This window comes from Oryctolagus cuniculus, chromosome 8 (assembly GCF_051225735.1).
Source record: "Oryctolagus cuniculus isolate XC-2025 breed Fujian yellow rabbit chromosome 8, ASM5122573v1, whole genome shotgun sequence".
In the NCBI taxonomy this organism is placed as follows: Eukaryota; Metazoa; Chordata; class Mammalia; order Lagomorpha; family Leporidae; genus Oryctolagus; species Oryctolagus cuniculus.
The window spans coordinates 47,664,074-47,681,013 of record NC_142874.1 but is presented as its reverse complement, the minus strand read 5'-3'; positions in this window follow the sequence as shown (position 1 = coordinate 47,681,013).

Below are 16,940 nucleotides of genomic sequence, written 5' to 3'. Positions count from 1 at the left end.
GTTGTCAAAAGCCATGGTTTAACCTGCTGTGCCACAACACTGGTCCCACCAGTTTATATTGGTACCTATAAATGAGGGTGCCAATTTCTCACCCTCCTCCCCAACACTTGCTATTGTCCATAGTTTTTGATGATAGCCATCCAAACAGATATCCAATAGTATCTCATTGTGTTTTGGATGTGCTCATTGGAATAAGTGTATCTTTTATAGATACCTGTGCCCACATAGGATTCTGGCACTGTGGGCGGTGGCTTTACTCACTAAGCCACAGCACCGGCTCCAAGATTATGTATATTAATCCTTTATCAGTTGTGCAGTTTTCAAATATTTTCTCTCATTCTGTAAGGTGCATCTTCACTTTTCTGAGTGTTTCTTTTGCAGTTCAGAAGGTTCTCAGCTTGATGTAATCCCATTTGTCAATTTGGTCTTGAATGCCTTTGCTTCTAGGGTCTTTTCCAATAAGTCTTTGTCTATGCAAATATCTTACAGTTTTCCCAATCTACTCTAGCAATTTGATGGTGTCAGCTTGTAGATTTAGGTTCTTAATCCATTTGGAGTGGATGTTTGTGTAAGGTGTAAGGTATGGGTCTTGTTTCATACTTCTGTATGTGGAGATTCAGTTTCCCAGCACCATTTGTTGAAGAGACTGTCCTTTTCAGTGGGTTGATTTTTGCTCCTTCATCAAAGATAAGTTGGTTGTAGGTGCAGAGAATAATTTCTGGAGTTTCCATTCTGTTCCATTGGTCTACACGTCTATATTTTTTTGTCAGTACCAGGCAGAATAGAAATCCTACCCTTACAATAATACATACTTTTTTGAATCCATAAAAGACCCAAAATACCAAGGCAACCAACAAAACTTTACAACCAAATAATGGAACAAATGACAATATGCCTTCATAAAAATAAAACGTTTCAGGGCTGGCTCTGTGGTGTAGTGGGTAGCAATAGAAGATGGCACAAGTCCATAGGTCCCTGCACCCACATGGGAGACCTGAATAAGCTCTTGGCTCCTGGCTTCAGATAGGTGCAGCTCCGGCCATTGAGGCCAATTGAGGAGTGAACCAGAGGATGGAAGACTTCTCTCTCTCTCTCTGCCTCTCCTTCTCTCTGTGTAACTCTGCCTTTCAAATAAACAAATCTTTATTTTTTAAACATTGCTTTATCTATTGGGGGACTCTTGTGTTTCCATATAAATTTTTAAAATTTTTATTTTAACTTTTATTTAATAAATATAAATTTCCAAAGTACAATTTTTGGACTATAGTGCCCCCCCCCATAACCTCCCTCCCACCCGCAACCATCCCATCTCCCAGTCCCTTTCCCATCCCATTCACATCAAGATTCATTTTCAATTATCTTTATATACAAAGATCAATTTAGTATATACTAAGTAAAGATTTCAACAGTTTGCACCCACACAGAAACACAAAGTGAAAAATACTATTTGAGTACTAGTTATAGCATTAAATCACAATGTACAGCACATTAAGGACAGAGATCCTACATGGGGAGTAAGTGCACAGTGACTCCTGTTGTTGACTTAACAATTGACACTCTTATTTATGGCATCAGTAATCACCCTAGGCTCTAGTCATGAGTTACCAAGGCTATGGAAGCCTTTTGAGTTCACCGACTGTGATCTTATTTAGACAAGGTCATAGTCAAAGTGGAAGTTCTTTTCTCCCTTCAGAGAAAGGTACCTCCTTCTTTGATGGCCCATTCTTTCTGCTGGGATCTCAATCACAGAGATCTTTCATTTAGGTCATTTTTTTTCCAGAGTGTCTTGGCTTTCCATGCCTGAAATACTCTCATGGGCTTTTTAGCCAGATCTGATTGCGTTAAGGGCTGATTCTGAGGTCAGAGTGCTGTTTAGGACATCTACCATTCTATGAGTCTGCTGTGTATCCTGCTTCCCATGTTGGATTGTTCTCTCCTTTTTAATTCTATCAGTTAGTATTAGCAGACACTAGTCTTGTTTATGTGATCCTTTTGACACTTAATCCTATCATTATGATCAATTATGAATGGAAACTGATCACTTTGACTAGTGAGATGGCATTGGTACATGCCACCTTGATGGGATTGAATTGGAATCCCCTGGAACGTTCCATGTTGCAGTTGATTTCTCAACAATGTTGCAGTGGATTCGTTTCTGAGAGGAGGAGCGTGGTGGGGGCAAAAGGTGTGGAGTCACCACACAGACCCCAGGAGTCTGGGTGAAAGCAGACCTGAGGCAAGCAGCCTGCAAACTCGTCTCGTTTGAGTTAGTACAACAGCTTATATAGCAAGACCAGCCAATCCGGTCAAGGGGCAGTCTATGCCCCAACCAATCACAGCCTGTTGCCATGCAGTTTCCAAAACCATCCAATCACAGCCTGTTGCCAGTCAGGCTCTGTTGTCATGTGGTTTCCTCTGTTGTCATGCGGTTTCCGAAGCCATCCAATCACAGCCTGTTGCCAGGCAGTTTCTGTTGTCAGCAGCCATCTTGGCATGACCTTTTCACCTCACTGGCCATCTTGGCATGAACTTTTCACCTCAGCAGCCATCTTTTTTTTTATTTTTTATTTTTATTTTTATTTTATTTTTATTTTTTTTTATTTTTATTTTTTTTTATCTTTTATTTAATGAATATAAATTTCCAAAGTACAACTCATGGGTTACAATGGCTTCCCCCCCATACCGTCCCTCCCACCCACAACCCTCCCCTTTCCCACTCCCTCTCCCCTTCCATTCACATCAAGATTCATTTTCGATTATCTTAATATACAGAAGATCAGCTTAGTATACCTTAAGTAAGGATTTCAACAGTTTCAGCAGCCATCTTGATATGACATTTCACCTCATTCCACCACAGTTCCCTATGAATTTAAGTATCGTTTCTTCTAGATTGAGAAAAATGTCATTGCTACTTTGATTGGGATTGCATTGAATCTGTAGATTGCTTTCAATGATGTGGACTTTTTTTCTCTCTCTCTCTCTTTTTTAAGATTTATTTATTTACTTGAAAGTCAGAGTTTCACAGAGAGAAAAAGAGACAGAGAGAGCAAAAGACAGACAGAGAGAGGTCTCCTTCCATCTTATGGTTCACTCCCCAGTTGGCCGCAGCAGCTGGAGCTCTGCCCATTTGAAGCCAGGAGCCAGGAGCTTCTTCCAGGTCTTCTATGTGGGTACAGGGGCCCAAGGACTTGGGCCATCTTCTACTGCTTTTCTAGGCCATATCAGAGAGCTGGATTGGAAGTGAAGCAGCTGGGACTTGAACCGGAGCCCACCTGGGATGCCAGCACTACAGGCAGCAGCTTTACCTGCTAAGTCAATGTGGACATTTTGATATTAATTCATCCAATCCATGAACATGGGAAAATTTTTCCATTATTTATGTTTTCTTCTATTTCTTTCTTTAATGTTTTGTAATTTTTATTGTAGAGATATTTGACCTCCTTGGTTAAACTTATTCCAAGGTATTTTTGTAGCTATTTTGAATGGTATTGATCTTAGAAGTTCTTTCTCAGCCGTGGCATTGTCTTCTTGATTTCATTTTGGTAGGATGCATATGTCCAGGAATTTATTCTTTTATCTTTTTCCAATTTGTTAGCATATAGTTGATCAGTTTTTTATGATACTTTAAATTTCTGTGGCATCAGTTATAATGTATCCTTTGTCATCTCAAATTCGAGTTTTTGTTTTTGTTAGTTGGGCTAAAGGTTTGTCTATTTTGTTTACCTTTTCATTTTGTTAAGTTTTTTTTTTTTTTATTTTTGACCTGCAGAGTGGGCAGTGAGAGAGACAGAGAGAAAGGTCTTCCTTTTGCTGTTGGTTCACCCTCCAATGGTCACCACAGCTGGCACACTGTGCTGATCCGATGGCAGGAGCCAGGTGCTTCTCCTGGTCTCCCATGGGGTGCAGGGCCCAAGTACTTGGGCCATCCTCCACTGCACTCCTGGGCCACAGCAGAGAGCTGGCCTGGAAGAGGGGCAACCGGGACAGAATCTGGCACCCTGACTGGGACTAGAACCCGGTGTGCCAGTGCTGCAAGGTGGAGGATTAGCCTATTGAGCCATGGTGCTGGCCCATTTTGTTAAGCTTTGTATTATTGATTTTTATTTTATTTTTGTTTCACTTTCATTTTTTTCTGCTCTGAACTGAGTCAGAGTTTTAAGGGGTTTTACTTGCCTTCAAGTTTCTCTTAAATGAGCCAGCATTTGCATCAATAGTTAAGTGCTGCTTGCCCCTATCCCATATCTCAGTACTTATGTTTGAGTCCTGGCTCCAGCTCATTACCTAGCTAGAGGAATAGTACCAGGGGCTGGGTCTCTGTTAGCGGCATTTAATATGCACTTGAGACTCCTGGACCCATACTGCAGTGCCTGCTTGAGTCCTAGCTCTGCTTCTACTTCTAGCCTCCTTTTAATGCACATCCTGTAAGGCAGCAGCTTATGGTTTTAGTACTTGGGTCCCTGTCACCTATATGGGAGATCTGGATTGAGTTTCTGGCTTCTGGCTTCAGCCTGGCCTAGGTCAGATGTTGTGAGCATCTGAGGAATAAGCCAGTGTATGGAAAATCTCTATCTGCCTTTCAAATAAAATCTATCTGTGTCTATCCCTCTGCCCTTCAAACAAAATGAAAACTTAAATAGTTAAATTTTTTCTCAGCATTTTTTTTCAAATTTATATTTCTACTTTTTCAAAAAAATTACTTAAACTCTGATATTTCTGATTCTTTGTAACTTTTGATGAAATGATAGGAAAAAATTAGTATGATATTGCTGTTTTGCTTTGTATTTCTTTTATCACTGGTGGATGCAGCAAATATGTAAGAATTTGAAATTATATGTGGTGCTCAGCTTTTTGTTCTGTGAGGCCATATTTATTCAGCTAGGGAAACTCTAGATTGTTCAAGCAAATAACTATGAGAAGCGTTTTTAAAAATACTGAGGTAATTTGAGAGGCAAGATGGCGGAATAGGAAGGGAGCACACTGATAGTCCGGGGAGAGATAGTTTAATAAAAGTGGAGATACTGCAGGTTCAAGGAAGAGTAGGGGAGGAAACAGCAGAAGAAACTCTTCCGGAACGCGTGATTCACAGCGGACCTGTGTGGAGAGCGTGGGAGCCCACAGTTCGGGACACCAGCGGCAGACTCAACACACCAGCGCTGGAACGCAAGGTGAGCCAAACCTCAATAGCCTGAGACACCGGCAGGCAAGCGGAGAGAGGAGACTAGAGGGAACGACCCCCGGGGGGGAAAAGTTCACCAGGCTAACTGGAAGAGAGAGAGAGAGAGAAAAAAAAAAAGGTGACTGGTACGGACACGGGTTTCTCTCTCTCCGCTCACCTCTCAAGGGCGAGCAAGACAAAGAGCAGGCGCCATCTTGGACATACATCATAAGCAGAGCGACCTCAGGTCTGCACCGGCCCTGAGCCTAGCAGAAAAACCTGACTCTGGGCGGGGCGAATTAACAGGAGATTAGGACCTAGTAAATTTGTGGTGCTACTGAACTGAGACTGTGAAAAAAGAGACAGTGGGGGAGAGAACTCACGGAATTCACCTGAGTACTCTCCAGAGACGCTACAATTCCGTAACTTTGGCAACCCAGTGGGAGTCTGAAGGAGAATTTGAACCCACTCTGAGGGCCAAACAGATTCCCTGTGTGGTCCTTAGGAAAGAGCTTCCGATCTCTGGCTCCTGTGGGTATATCATTTGCCTGCTAACTACCTCCAACTTCGTTCAGCTGTGCGGAATTACTTCCCTTTTGAATCAAAAAAAGAAAGAGAGAGAGAGAGATTTACCACGCCTAACCTGGGACTGTCACCTTTGGCACACCAAACAGAGCTCTCAGGCCACACCCATCTCAAGCCCTAAGGCTCCATCAAAAACAGATAGCCCACTTAATCTAGAGTCATAGTATAACAAGAAAAAGCACCACAGTGAAGAAACCAAACATCTCCAATATGCCAAATAACAAACGCAAAAACCGAGGTAATAAAAACAAGGAAGTCACCATGACGCCCTCAAATGAAAAAGACACCCCAATTCAAGATTATGAAAATGATGACATAGAAGAAATGCAAGAAGCAGATCTCAAAAAATTGATAAGAACATTAAGAAGTTCTCAAAAACAAATTCTTGAACTACATAAAGCCTTAATGGACAAGATAGAAAATCTCTCTCATGAAAATGAAATATTAAGGAGGAATCAAAATGAAACGAAACAATTAGTACAACAGGAAACTGTGATAGTGACTGAAGTGAAGAATTCAATAGATCAAATGAAAAACACAATAGAGAGCCTTACAAACAGAATGGGTGAAGCAGAAGAGAGAATATCGGACTTAGAAGACAGAGAACAGGAAAGGATACAGTCAGATCAAAGAAAAGAAGAGGAAATTAGAAATCTAAAACATATTGTCAGGAATCTTCAGGATACTATTAAAAAAACCAACATTCGGGTTCTAGGAGTTCCTGAAGGCATGGAGAGGGAGAAAGGATTAGAAGGCCTTTTTAGTGAGATATTAGCAGAAAATTTCCCAGGTTTGGAGAAGGACAGAGAAATCCTAGTACAGGAAGCTCACAGAACCCCTAATAAACACGACCAAAAGAGATCCTCACCACGACACGTTGTAATTAAACTCTCCACAGTGAAACATAAAGAAAAGATCCTAAAATGTGCAAGAGAGAAATGTCAGATTACTCTCAGAGGATCGCCAATCAGACTCACTGCTGACTTCTCATCAGAAACTCTACAAGCTAGAAGGGAATGGCAAGATATAGCCCAGGTACTAAGAGAGAAAAACTGCCAGCCCAGAATATTATATCCTGCAAAGCTATCATTTGTGAATGAAGGTGAAATAAAGACTTTTCATAACAAACAGAAATTGAAAGAATTTGTCTCCACTCGTCCAGCCCTGCAACAGATGCTTAAAGATGTGTTACACACAGAAACACAGAAACACGGTCATCAGTATGAAAGAAGATAAAGGAAGGAAACCTCACAGCAAAAGATCACAGGGAATTCAAAGCATATATTAGAACTTATCTTTGGCAAATGGCAGGGCAAAGTTACCACTTTTCATTAGTCACATTGAACGTTAATGGCCTGAACTGTCCAGTTAAAAGACACTGATTGGGATTTGCTTTTTAACCTGATGCAATTTTAAATGATGCTTAATTTTGTTTTTAAATTTCAAATCCTAGCTCTTACCCATACATGGAACAACAATTAAATTGTACATGTAATTTGCCACTTTGCTACACTAACATTGTTCCAGGGGTACTTATGATGTACTTTTGAATTTTCTATACATGCAATAATGACATTTGCTAGCAGTTTTATGTCTTCCTTCCCAATATGTATGCATTTTGTATCCTTTCTTTGTGTTACTGCACCGTCTAGTAATTGAAAAGTAGTGGTGAGAAAAAGACACTTCCCCCTTTCCCCTACTTAAGGGAAAACTGTCCAATTTCACTATTAAAGCTGGTTTTGGTAGATATTCTTTATCTAGATGAGGAATTTCTCTTCTGTTCCTTGTTTGCTCAGTTTTTTTATGCCAAATATCTTCCACAAAAGTTGATGTAATCATTTAACATTTTTGCAGTTTGTGTAGTATGTCCAATTTATTGATTTTTTTTAAATGCTGACAGCCTTGCTTACGTGGGATAAATACCACTTGCTTGTACTACATAAAATTGTTGGATTTTACCTATTATTAAAAAAAAAAGATTTCTAAAGGCAACCCAGAGGAATCCTTAATCCAGTTCTTCATTAGAAGAGATGTGCAATTCGGGACATGCTCAAGCTGACTTATCTCAAACGGTAGAGTTAGAAACATACCAGGGGATTCCAATTCAATCCCATCAAGGTGGCATGTACCAATGCCATCTCACTAGTCCCAGTGATCTATTTCTGTTCACAATTGATCATAATGATAGGACTAAGAACCAAAGGGATCACATAAACAAGAATAGTGTCTGCAAATACTAGCTGATAGAATCAAAAAGGGAGAGAATGATCCAACATGGGAAGTGAGATACACAGCAGACCCATAGAATGGCAGATGTCCTAAACAGCACTCTGACCTCAGAATCAGCCCTTAAGGCATGCGGATCCATCTGAAAAGCCCATGAGAGTATTTCAGGCATGGAAAGCCAAGACACTCTGGGGAAAAAAAAATGAAAGATCTCCACAAGTGAGATCCCAGTGGAAAGAACGGGTCATCAAAGAAGGAGGTACCTTTCTCTGAAGGGAGGAGAGAACTTCCACTTTGACCATGGCCTTGTCTAAATATGATCAGAGTCAGTGAACTCAGGGGGCTTCCATAGCCTTGGAAACTCATGACAAGAGCCTAGGGTGATTACTGATGCCATAAACAAGAGTGTCAATTTGTTAAGTCAACAACAGGAGTCACTGTGTACTTACTCCTCATGTAGGATCTTTGTCCTTAGTGTGCTGTACATTGAGATTTAATGCTATAACTAGTACTCAAATAGTATTTTTCACTTTATGTTTCTGTGTGGGAGCAAACTGTTGAAATCTTTGCTTAATGTATGCTAAACTGATCTTCTGTATATAAAGAGAATCGAAAATGAATCTTGATGTGAATGGAAGGGGAAAGGGAGTGGGTAAGGGGAGGGTTGCGGGTGGGAGGGACGTTATGGGGGGCAAGCCATTGTAATCCATAAGCTGTACTTTGGAAATTTATATTCATTAAATAAAAGTTTAAAAAAACAAAAAACAAAAAAAAATACTGAGGTAATTTATAGATATTAAAAATTAGAGGATTTTAACTATGATCAATTGCCATATCATAACATTTAGAACCATGATTCTACAAAGAACTATCAATTGGGTTAGAGCTTAAGGAGTTAGATACAAAAGAAAGATGTCTGGAAAGAACAATCTTTAAGGAAATACAGCATTTGGGTCTTTAACTTTCCATCAATTGAGATTTTTTTTTAGAGATTTATTTTATATATTTGAAAGGCAGACTTTAGAGAGAGAAAGATCTTCCATCTGCTGGTTTACTTCCCAAATGGCCACAACAGCTGAGGGCCAGGCCAAATCCACAATCCTAAAACTCCATCTGGGTCTCCCATGTAGGTACAGGGGTCCAAGCATTTTGGTCATCTTCTGTTGCTTACTCAAGCACATTAGCAGGGAACTTGATCAGAAGCAGAACATCTGGGACTCAAACTGGTGCTCAGATGGGATGCTGGTGCTGCAGGTGGCTAAACCTGATGCGTCACAATGCTGGTACCAAGCTAATCTTTAAAGAATTCCTGGAAAAGACCCCAGAAGCACAGGCAGTCAAAACCAAAATTAACAAATGAGATTACTTCAAATTGAGAAGCTCCTGTACAACAAAAGAAACAGTCAGGAAAGTGAAAAGGCAACTGAAATAATGGTAGAAATTATTTGCAAACTATGCAACTGATAAATGATTAATAACCAGAATCTACAAAGACATCAAGAAACTCCACAACAACAAAACAAACAACCCACTTAAGAGATGGGCAAAGGACTTAAACAGACATTTTACAAAGAGGAAATCCAAATAGCCAACAGACACATGAAAAAATGTTCAGGATCACTAATTGTTAGGGAAATGCAAATCAAAATCACAATGAGATTTCACCTCACCCCATTTAGAATGGCCCTCATACAGACATCAATGAACATCAAATGCTGGAGAGGATGTGGAGAAAATGGCACCCTAATCCACTGTTGGTGGGAATGTAAACTGGTAAAACCACTATGGAAGACAGAATGGAGATACTTCAAAAATCTGAATATAGACCTACCATATGACCCAGCATCCCACTCCTGGGAATTTACCCAAAGGAAATGAAATTAATAAACAAAAGAGCTATGTGCATCTCCATGTTTATTGCAGCTCAGTTCACAATAGCTAAGACATGCAATCAACCTAAATGTCCATCAACTGAAGACTGAATGAAGAAATTACGGGATATGTACACTATGAAATACTACACAGCAATAAAAAAAAAATGAAATTTGGTCTTTTGCAACAAAATGGATCAATCTGGAAAACTTCATACTTAGTGAAATAACCCAGTTCCAAAGGGACAAATACCACATGTTCTCCCTGATCTGTGAGAATTAATAGCTCTAAAACCAAAGCTATAGAAGTGAAATTGACACTTTTAGAAACAATGACTTGAATAGCCCTCATCCTGACTGTCAAGGAACAATTTTTTATTTTTATTTTTTATTTCCTTTTTTCTTTCTTTTCTTGACACTATATGTTGAACTCTTTACAGGTAATCATATGTATATAAAGTCAATTAAAAATAGACCCCAGTAAAAAATAAGAAGAGGAATAAGAGAGAGATGAGGTAGTTTATAAATGTAAAGCTGTATAGTTCTGCATACAGTCCTACAGACTTACTTCTAAGGGTACAGTTTAAAAACTTGTCATGGGACTCCAATCCCATTAAAATTGGTGGTAAAAATGCCATCTTAATTGTTAAAGTGATCATATTAAGTATTAAAGTGAACATATAGATAGGATTGAATGTAAAACAGATCATATAAATAACATCAAGTGCCTGGTAATAATGATAGAATTAAAAAGGAGGGAATGTCCAATATGGGAAGCAGTCCACATAGCAGACTCCTAGAATGACATTCGCTGTAAGTAACACTCTGACCTCAGAATCAACCCTTAAGGCTTCCTGGTCTGGCTGAAAGGCCTGTGAGAGCATTTCAGGCATGGAAAGCCAAGACATTGTGGCAAAAAATATCCTACACAAAGGATCTCTGAGTGAGACCCCAGTGGGAAGAAGGGGTCATCAAAGAAGGATGTACTTTTCTCTGAAGAGAGGAGAGAACTTCCACTTTGCTTATGGCCTTGTCCAAATACTGATGGACTCTGTGGTCACAAAAGGCAAGAGCCTTGGGTGATCACTGATGTCATAAATAAGAGTGTTAATGGTGGCCAGCACCGTGGCTCAATAGGCTAATCCTCCACCTGTGGCGCCAGCACCCTGGGTTCTAGTCCCAGTTGGGGTGCCGGATTCTGTCCCGATTGCTCCTCTTCCAGTCCAGCTCTCTGCTGTGGCCTGGGAGTGCAGTGGAGGATGGCCCAAGACCTTGGGCCCTGCACCCACATAGGAGACCAGGAGAAGCACCTGGCTCCTGGCTTCGGATCAGTGCCGGCCACAGTGGCCATTGGAGGGTGAACCAATGGAAAAAGAAAGACCTTTCTCTCTGTCTCTCTTTCTCACTGTCCACTCTGCCTGTCAAAAAAAAAAAAAAAAAAAGAGTGTTAATGGTTAAATGAACAATAGAAGTCACTGTGCAGTTACTCCTCATGTAGAACCTCTGTCCTTAATGAGTTGTACTATCAGAATTAACTGCAAAACTTGTTCTCAAATTGTACTTTCTATGTTGTATATTTGTGTAGGTGCAAACTATTGAAATCTTTACTTAGCATAGAGTTGTTCCTTTGTATATGAACTAAAAATGAACCATAATGAAGAATGGGATGGGAGAGGGAGTAGGAGGTGGGATGGGAGTGGGGGTGGGAAGGCCAGTATGGGGGAAAGAACCACTATATTCCTAAAGTTGTACCACCTATGACAAATGCATTCATTAAATATAAGCTTTAAAAATATTAAAAATCCTATATTCATTAGATGGACACTTTACTTGCTAGAGTATAGTTTATAACTTCTTTGGTTGTGTGCATCTGTGTATGAAAGAGGAAAATCAGTAGATGTGAGCATACTTTAAAAGTTCATGGAAAAATGGGATAAAAGATATTTGTAGGGCAAAAATTTTGAATCCATGTAAAATTTTTTAATAATGTGTATTTCTATGTATTTTCTGAAGTCCCTCTCATATAATGTATTATTTTAAAATACCTGAGTAAAATAACATTGGAAACTAGGCATCAAAGCTTTCTTGACTTAGTAGAAGTTGTATTCATTCCTTTTTCAAAGACTCATTACACATCACCTTTAAATGTGGCTCTTGAAGTTAACAGAACGTTATGTCTTCTATAATCTGATGTGTGCCATCCTCCCCATTTGGATAGCTTGACCAGAATTCTGTGAGAGGCAAGGAAGATCCCAGAGAGAAGAAAGGGAGAGGAGGGAGACATAGGGCCTTGAGAAACCAGGCCAAATGATGTTAACCTGCATCTATTTAGTGTTATGTGAAATGTGTGAGCACAAACACACTTGTTGATTGTAATCCTCAAATAACTGCAATGCTTTTATTTTCCTTCTCCCCACCACTTTTAAGGAATCGTATTAAAGATACTTTGAAAATCAGAGAAGGCATGCTGTCTTTGAAATTTTTTTTAAGCAAAGTGTGAGACTTTAAGTCATTGTAGGACACTATAGAGTTCTGAATTTGACAATGTAATTTTGACAAAAGTAGATGTGGAATTGTGGTAAATACTCCCATGTTCCTAGTGAGAGGGCCTGGCGGCAAAATTTATGGAAGGCTCTTTTATAGATAAGAACTAGTTTTTGAAGCAATTGAGATTTCCATCTGCCATCCATAAAACCTTGAATTTCTTCAGATTTGTTTTCAGTTTTATAAGTAAAAATGACTCAAATTGGAATTTAAGGGGAAAGCACCGAAGACGCTACTTGATTAAGTCTATCAGATGGGACAGCAATGTGAGTATTTAGCATTTGAGTGTAAATTCTGGTTTCTGTTGACCTTCCTACCAGGTTTATGTTTGATGTATCTAATTTCCTTAGTGTTTCCAAAGATGTGAGCATTTTTATTAAAAATATTCTCATAAAACTCTTTAAGTTTTTTTTAAAGGGTTTTTGAATTTAAGAAGCCAGTATAGGAAAAGGCAGTTGTTATAGAAAAGGCTTCAGAGGAGAAAAATGGGTATTTATTATTTGGGTTTAGAAATTAAAAGCTAGAATTGTTTTTATAACAGGAAAAAAGTTTCTCTGTGTTAACCTTGATTTTTAAATTAGGGAGATGTAGGAATAGGCATTTGGCACAGTGATTAAGTCACTGTTTGGGGGGGCTCAAGCCGCATTTCAGAGTATCTGGTTCGAGTCCTGGCTCCTCTGCCTCCAACTAACTTTATACTAACGCAGAAATTAATTATTTCTTTCCTCCTAATAACTATGGGGTTTGGTTTGTTGTTATTTTTCCAGGACTTTGAGATGCACTGATAGCTCATTTATTTGATGCTTTTCCAATTTCTAGAATGCAGGTACCAATTGCTACAAACTTCCCTCTTAACACTGCTTTTGCTATGACCCATATGTTTTGAAATGTTGTATTGCCATCTTTTTTCATTTGCCAGAAATTTCTTATTTCCCTTTTGATTTCTTCTATGATCCATTGTTCCTTTTCAGGCATTTCATCAATCTCTTCACACTCTGATATTGAAGTGTTGTTGTGTTCCTTTGGGGGTGTCATATTGTCTTCCTTATTCTTTTTTCTTGAGTTTCCACATTTATTTTTAAGCATTTTTTTGAAATACTTGTTGTTTTTCTCTTCTGATGGATTTTATCTTTGAACTATGGCTCTGTGGCTTAGTGGAGTGTCTTCTCTTTCTGTGAATACCCAGAGGTGTAATGCTGGGTGTGGTTAGGGAGCTCTGGTCAGTGCTCCAGTATGGGGTGAGTATCCAGGGTGACACCCAAGTTGGGTATGGTAAATCCTTACTTGTCAGCAGGGAAGAGGGTATGATTACTTCTGTTGGCATAATCCCACTCTCACCTCTATTCTTCCAAGGTGATCAGTGCCCTTGGTTAGCCCACAGTGGGTGCAACACTCACCCGTACTGTCACATGAATTGCACAAAGGATCTGTGTAGTCCTTGTCTGAACACGGACCCCACAATAATGACTCACCCCAGACAATCAGGGAGCTCTGAGCCTTTGACACCACACACAGTGACTATCCAGAGACACAGCTACACCCTGTGCCCTATCCCTGTGGTTTCAGCACAAAAGGTTCTCACAGTCACAAGGTAAGAAGAAGGGTCCTCTCTGGCCGGCTAGTCTATCCCATCCACAGAGAGGCAGAAATGTTTCCAGAGCCAGCTGCCTCCGGTGCTCTGCCTTGGTGGTTTGAGCCCCAGAGTCTGTGATATGTTGAGAGGTTGTATGTGGGTACCCAACCACAGCTGTATGTGGGTGTCCAACCTCTTTCAATCCTCCCAGCCAGCCTCAAGGTCAATGGGAAACGTGGATTTTTCCCTCTGGTAAAATTCCTGGATCATATGTGTGCTCAAGAGCCACCACAGTCATTATTTGTGTCAAAATATTGGCTTCTCTCCACTTGCCAGGCATCATGTGGGGGGATGGGGATAGAGAAATGTGCCTTTTTTTTTTTTTTTTTTTTTTTTTTTGGCTGCGTTAGGCATTTATCCTGTTACCCTAAGGGTTCCAGGCTGGACTCAAAAGGCAGTGCATCCAACTAGGCTCTCCCTCTGGCTATATCACTAGTGGTACCAGCTCTGCTGCATTCTGCTCTCACAAGCTGGTGTTTTCGTCAGCTCTTGGCTATGGGGACCCTGTGTTTCGTCTGGCTCTTATCTGCACTCATTTCTGTGTGTTTGCACCTTTCACGCTGATCCATGGTGTCCCTCTTCCTTCTGTAGAATTTCCACTGCCGATTTCTCTGTTACTCTTCCCTGGGAATGCACTTCCTCCACTTTTTTTCGCTACTAGATTCCCCTAGCTTAAAGCAGTGTGTCCTTTCCCTATCCCATCTTCTTTGAATCCCCAGGGGTTTAAGGTCTTCTCATATGCATGGATTTCAACGTTTCTGCACCAAAAATAAACATTTTTAAATTCTATTTTCCACAAAATTTTTGGAAGTACCTTGCAATATAGTAGTATGGATACACAAAACTTGATTTAACCATTCCTAGGTTAATGAATTTAGGACAGCTCAAATTTTCTAGTATTACAGATGATCTGTGATTAGCATTCCTGTAGGTAAATATATATGTACCTGCTTGAATAGTTTGAAGGAAATTGTTCTAGAAGTAGAAATGTTAGCTCAAATGATATTAATTTCTAACCTTTTGATAAGTACTGCCTAATTAATTGTACATATGGTGCTAAGTTTCTATTCCTAGCATGTGAGAGTGTCCTTCATCTTAAACCCTGGATAACCAACATATTTTTTAATTTTTAAAAAGTTTGTTAATTTGAATAGTGCAAAATGACATTTTGTGGTTAGTTTGCCTTTCTTTAATCTTTACACAGCTTTGCTGTCTTCTTTTAAAGTTGTGGTAAATTGTGTATAATGCAAGTTGAATTAAGTACATTCACATTGTTGTACAACCATCATTACTGTCCATGTCCAGAAATATTTCATCTTTCCAAACTGAAAATCTGTACCCAGTAAACACTAACTCCTCCATTCTCCATCCTCCTAGTCCCTTGTTACCACTATTTTAATTTCTGTATGAGTTTGCCAATCTAGGTAACTCATATCTGTGGAATGATTACAATGTTTGCTTTTTTTCTGGCTAATTTCATTCATCATAGTATTTCTAAAGTTTACCCATGCTATAGCATATATCAGAAATTCATTCATATTCCATTGTATGTAAATACAACATTTTTATCCATTCATCATTGTTAGATGTTTGAGTTGCTTCCTTTTTGCCATTATGAATAATGGTGCTACAGACACCTAAGTATATAAGTATCTTTTAAGTTTGTACCTACAATTGGAAATATTGGATCATAATGTCATATATTTAACTTTTTGAGAAATTGATACACAATTTTTCATATTAACTACATATTTTAAATTCTTTTTTTTATATTTTTTTTGACAGGCAGAGTGGACAGTGAGAGAGAGAGACAGAGAGAGAAAGGTTTTCCTTTTTCTGTTGGTTCACCCCCCAGTGGCTGCTGAGGCCGGCACACTGCGCTGATCCGAAGCCAGGAGCCAGGCGTTTCTCCTGGTCTCCCATGTGGGTGCAGGGCCCAAGGACTTGGGCCATCCTCCACTGCACTCCTGGACCACAGCAGAGAGCTGGACAGGAAGAGGAGTGACCAGGACAGCATCCCGTGCCCCGACCGGGACTAGAACCCGGTGTGCCGGTGCCATAGGTGGAGGATTAGCCTATTGAGCCGCAGCGCCGGCCTTACATGTTTTAAATTCTACACAGTACTATACAAGTGGTCCATACAGGCCATCTTATACTACATGTATATATTCTGTTTGAATTTTTTCTTCTTGGTTGCTTATTTGTATGATTTGTCCATTTCCCTATTAATGTGTCTTTGTTTTCTTTTCTCCTTCCTTCTATGTCTCCTTTTCTTTATTGATTTTCCAGAAATTATTTGCATTTTATGGGCATTAAATATTTTGATATGAACACTTCTTCTGCTTTGTCATTGGTCTTTTTGTTTAATGACTTTTGTACTCTACAGATTTTTAAGATTTGTAATCACACAGGTTTTTGTGGTTATTTATTCTGTGCTTAACCTTGATTTCATGCTTCAAGAAGTGTTCCTGACCTTAAGATTAGAAAAACAATCCTCTTGTTTCAATTTTGCTACCTTATGGTTCACTCTGCCTTGACAGTGTCAGATAAGGAACACATCCTGGACTCTTCTGGAGTGGAGAACCAGTGGTGCAGCACATTCACTGTACAATCCATCCTTCCTTTCCCCCATGGTTTTGAAATGCTGACTATATTATATGTTAATTTTCATATATAATTTCGATCCTTTCATTGATATATCTATGTGTTCCTGGCCATTATCACCATTTTCATTGACATTCCTAGTTAGACTAGGAAATTTCTGGAAAAAGAAGCTCCCACAATCACTCTAGAAGGTCTATTTTCAGAATTCTCTAATCACCTGTCTCAACATCTCTTCCTTCCTTAACACCTCTGTCTCAGTGTTTTGTAAGCTTGAAGGCAGACATCTATGCTTGACTTCAAGAGAGAAACACATTTTAGTTCT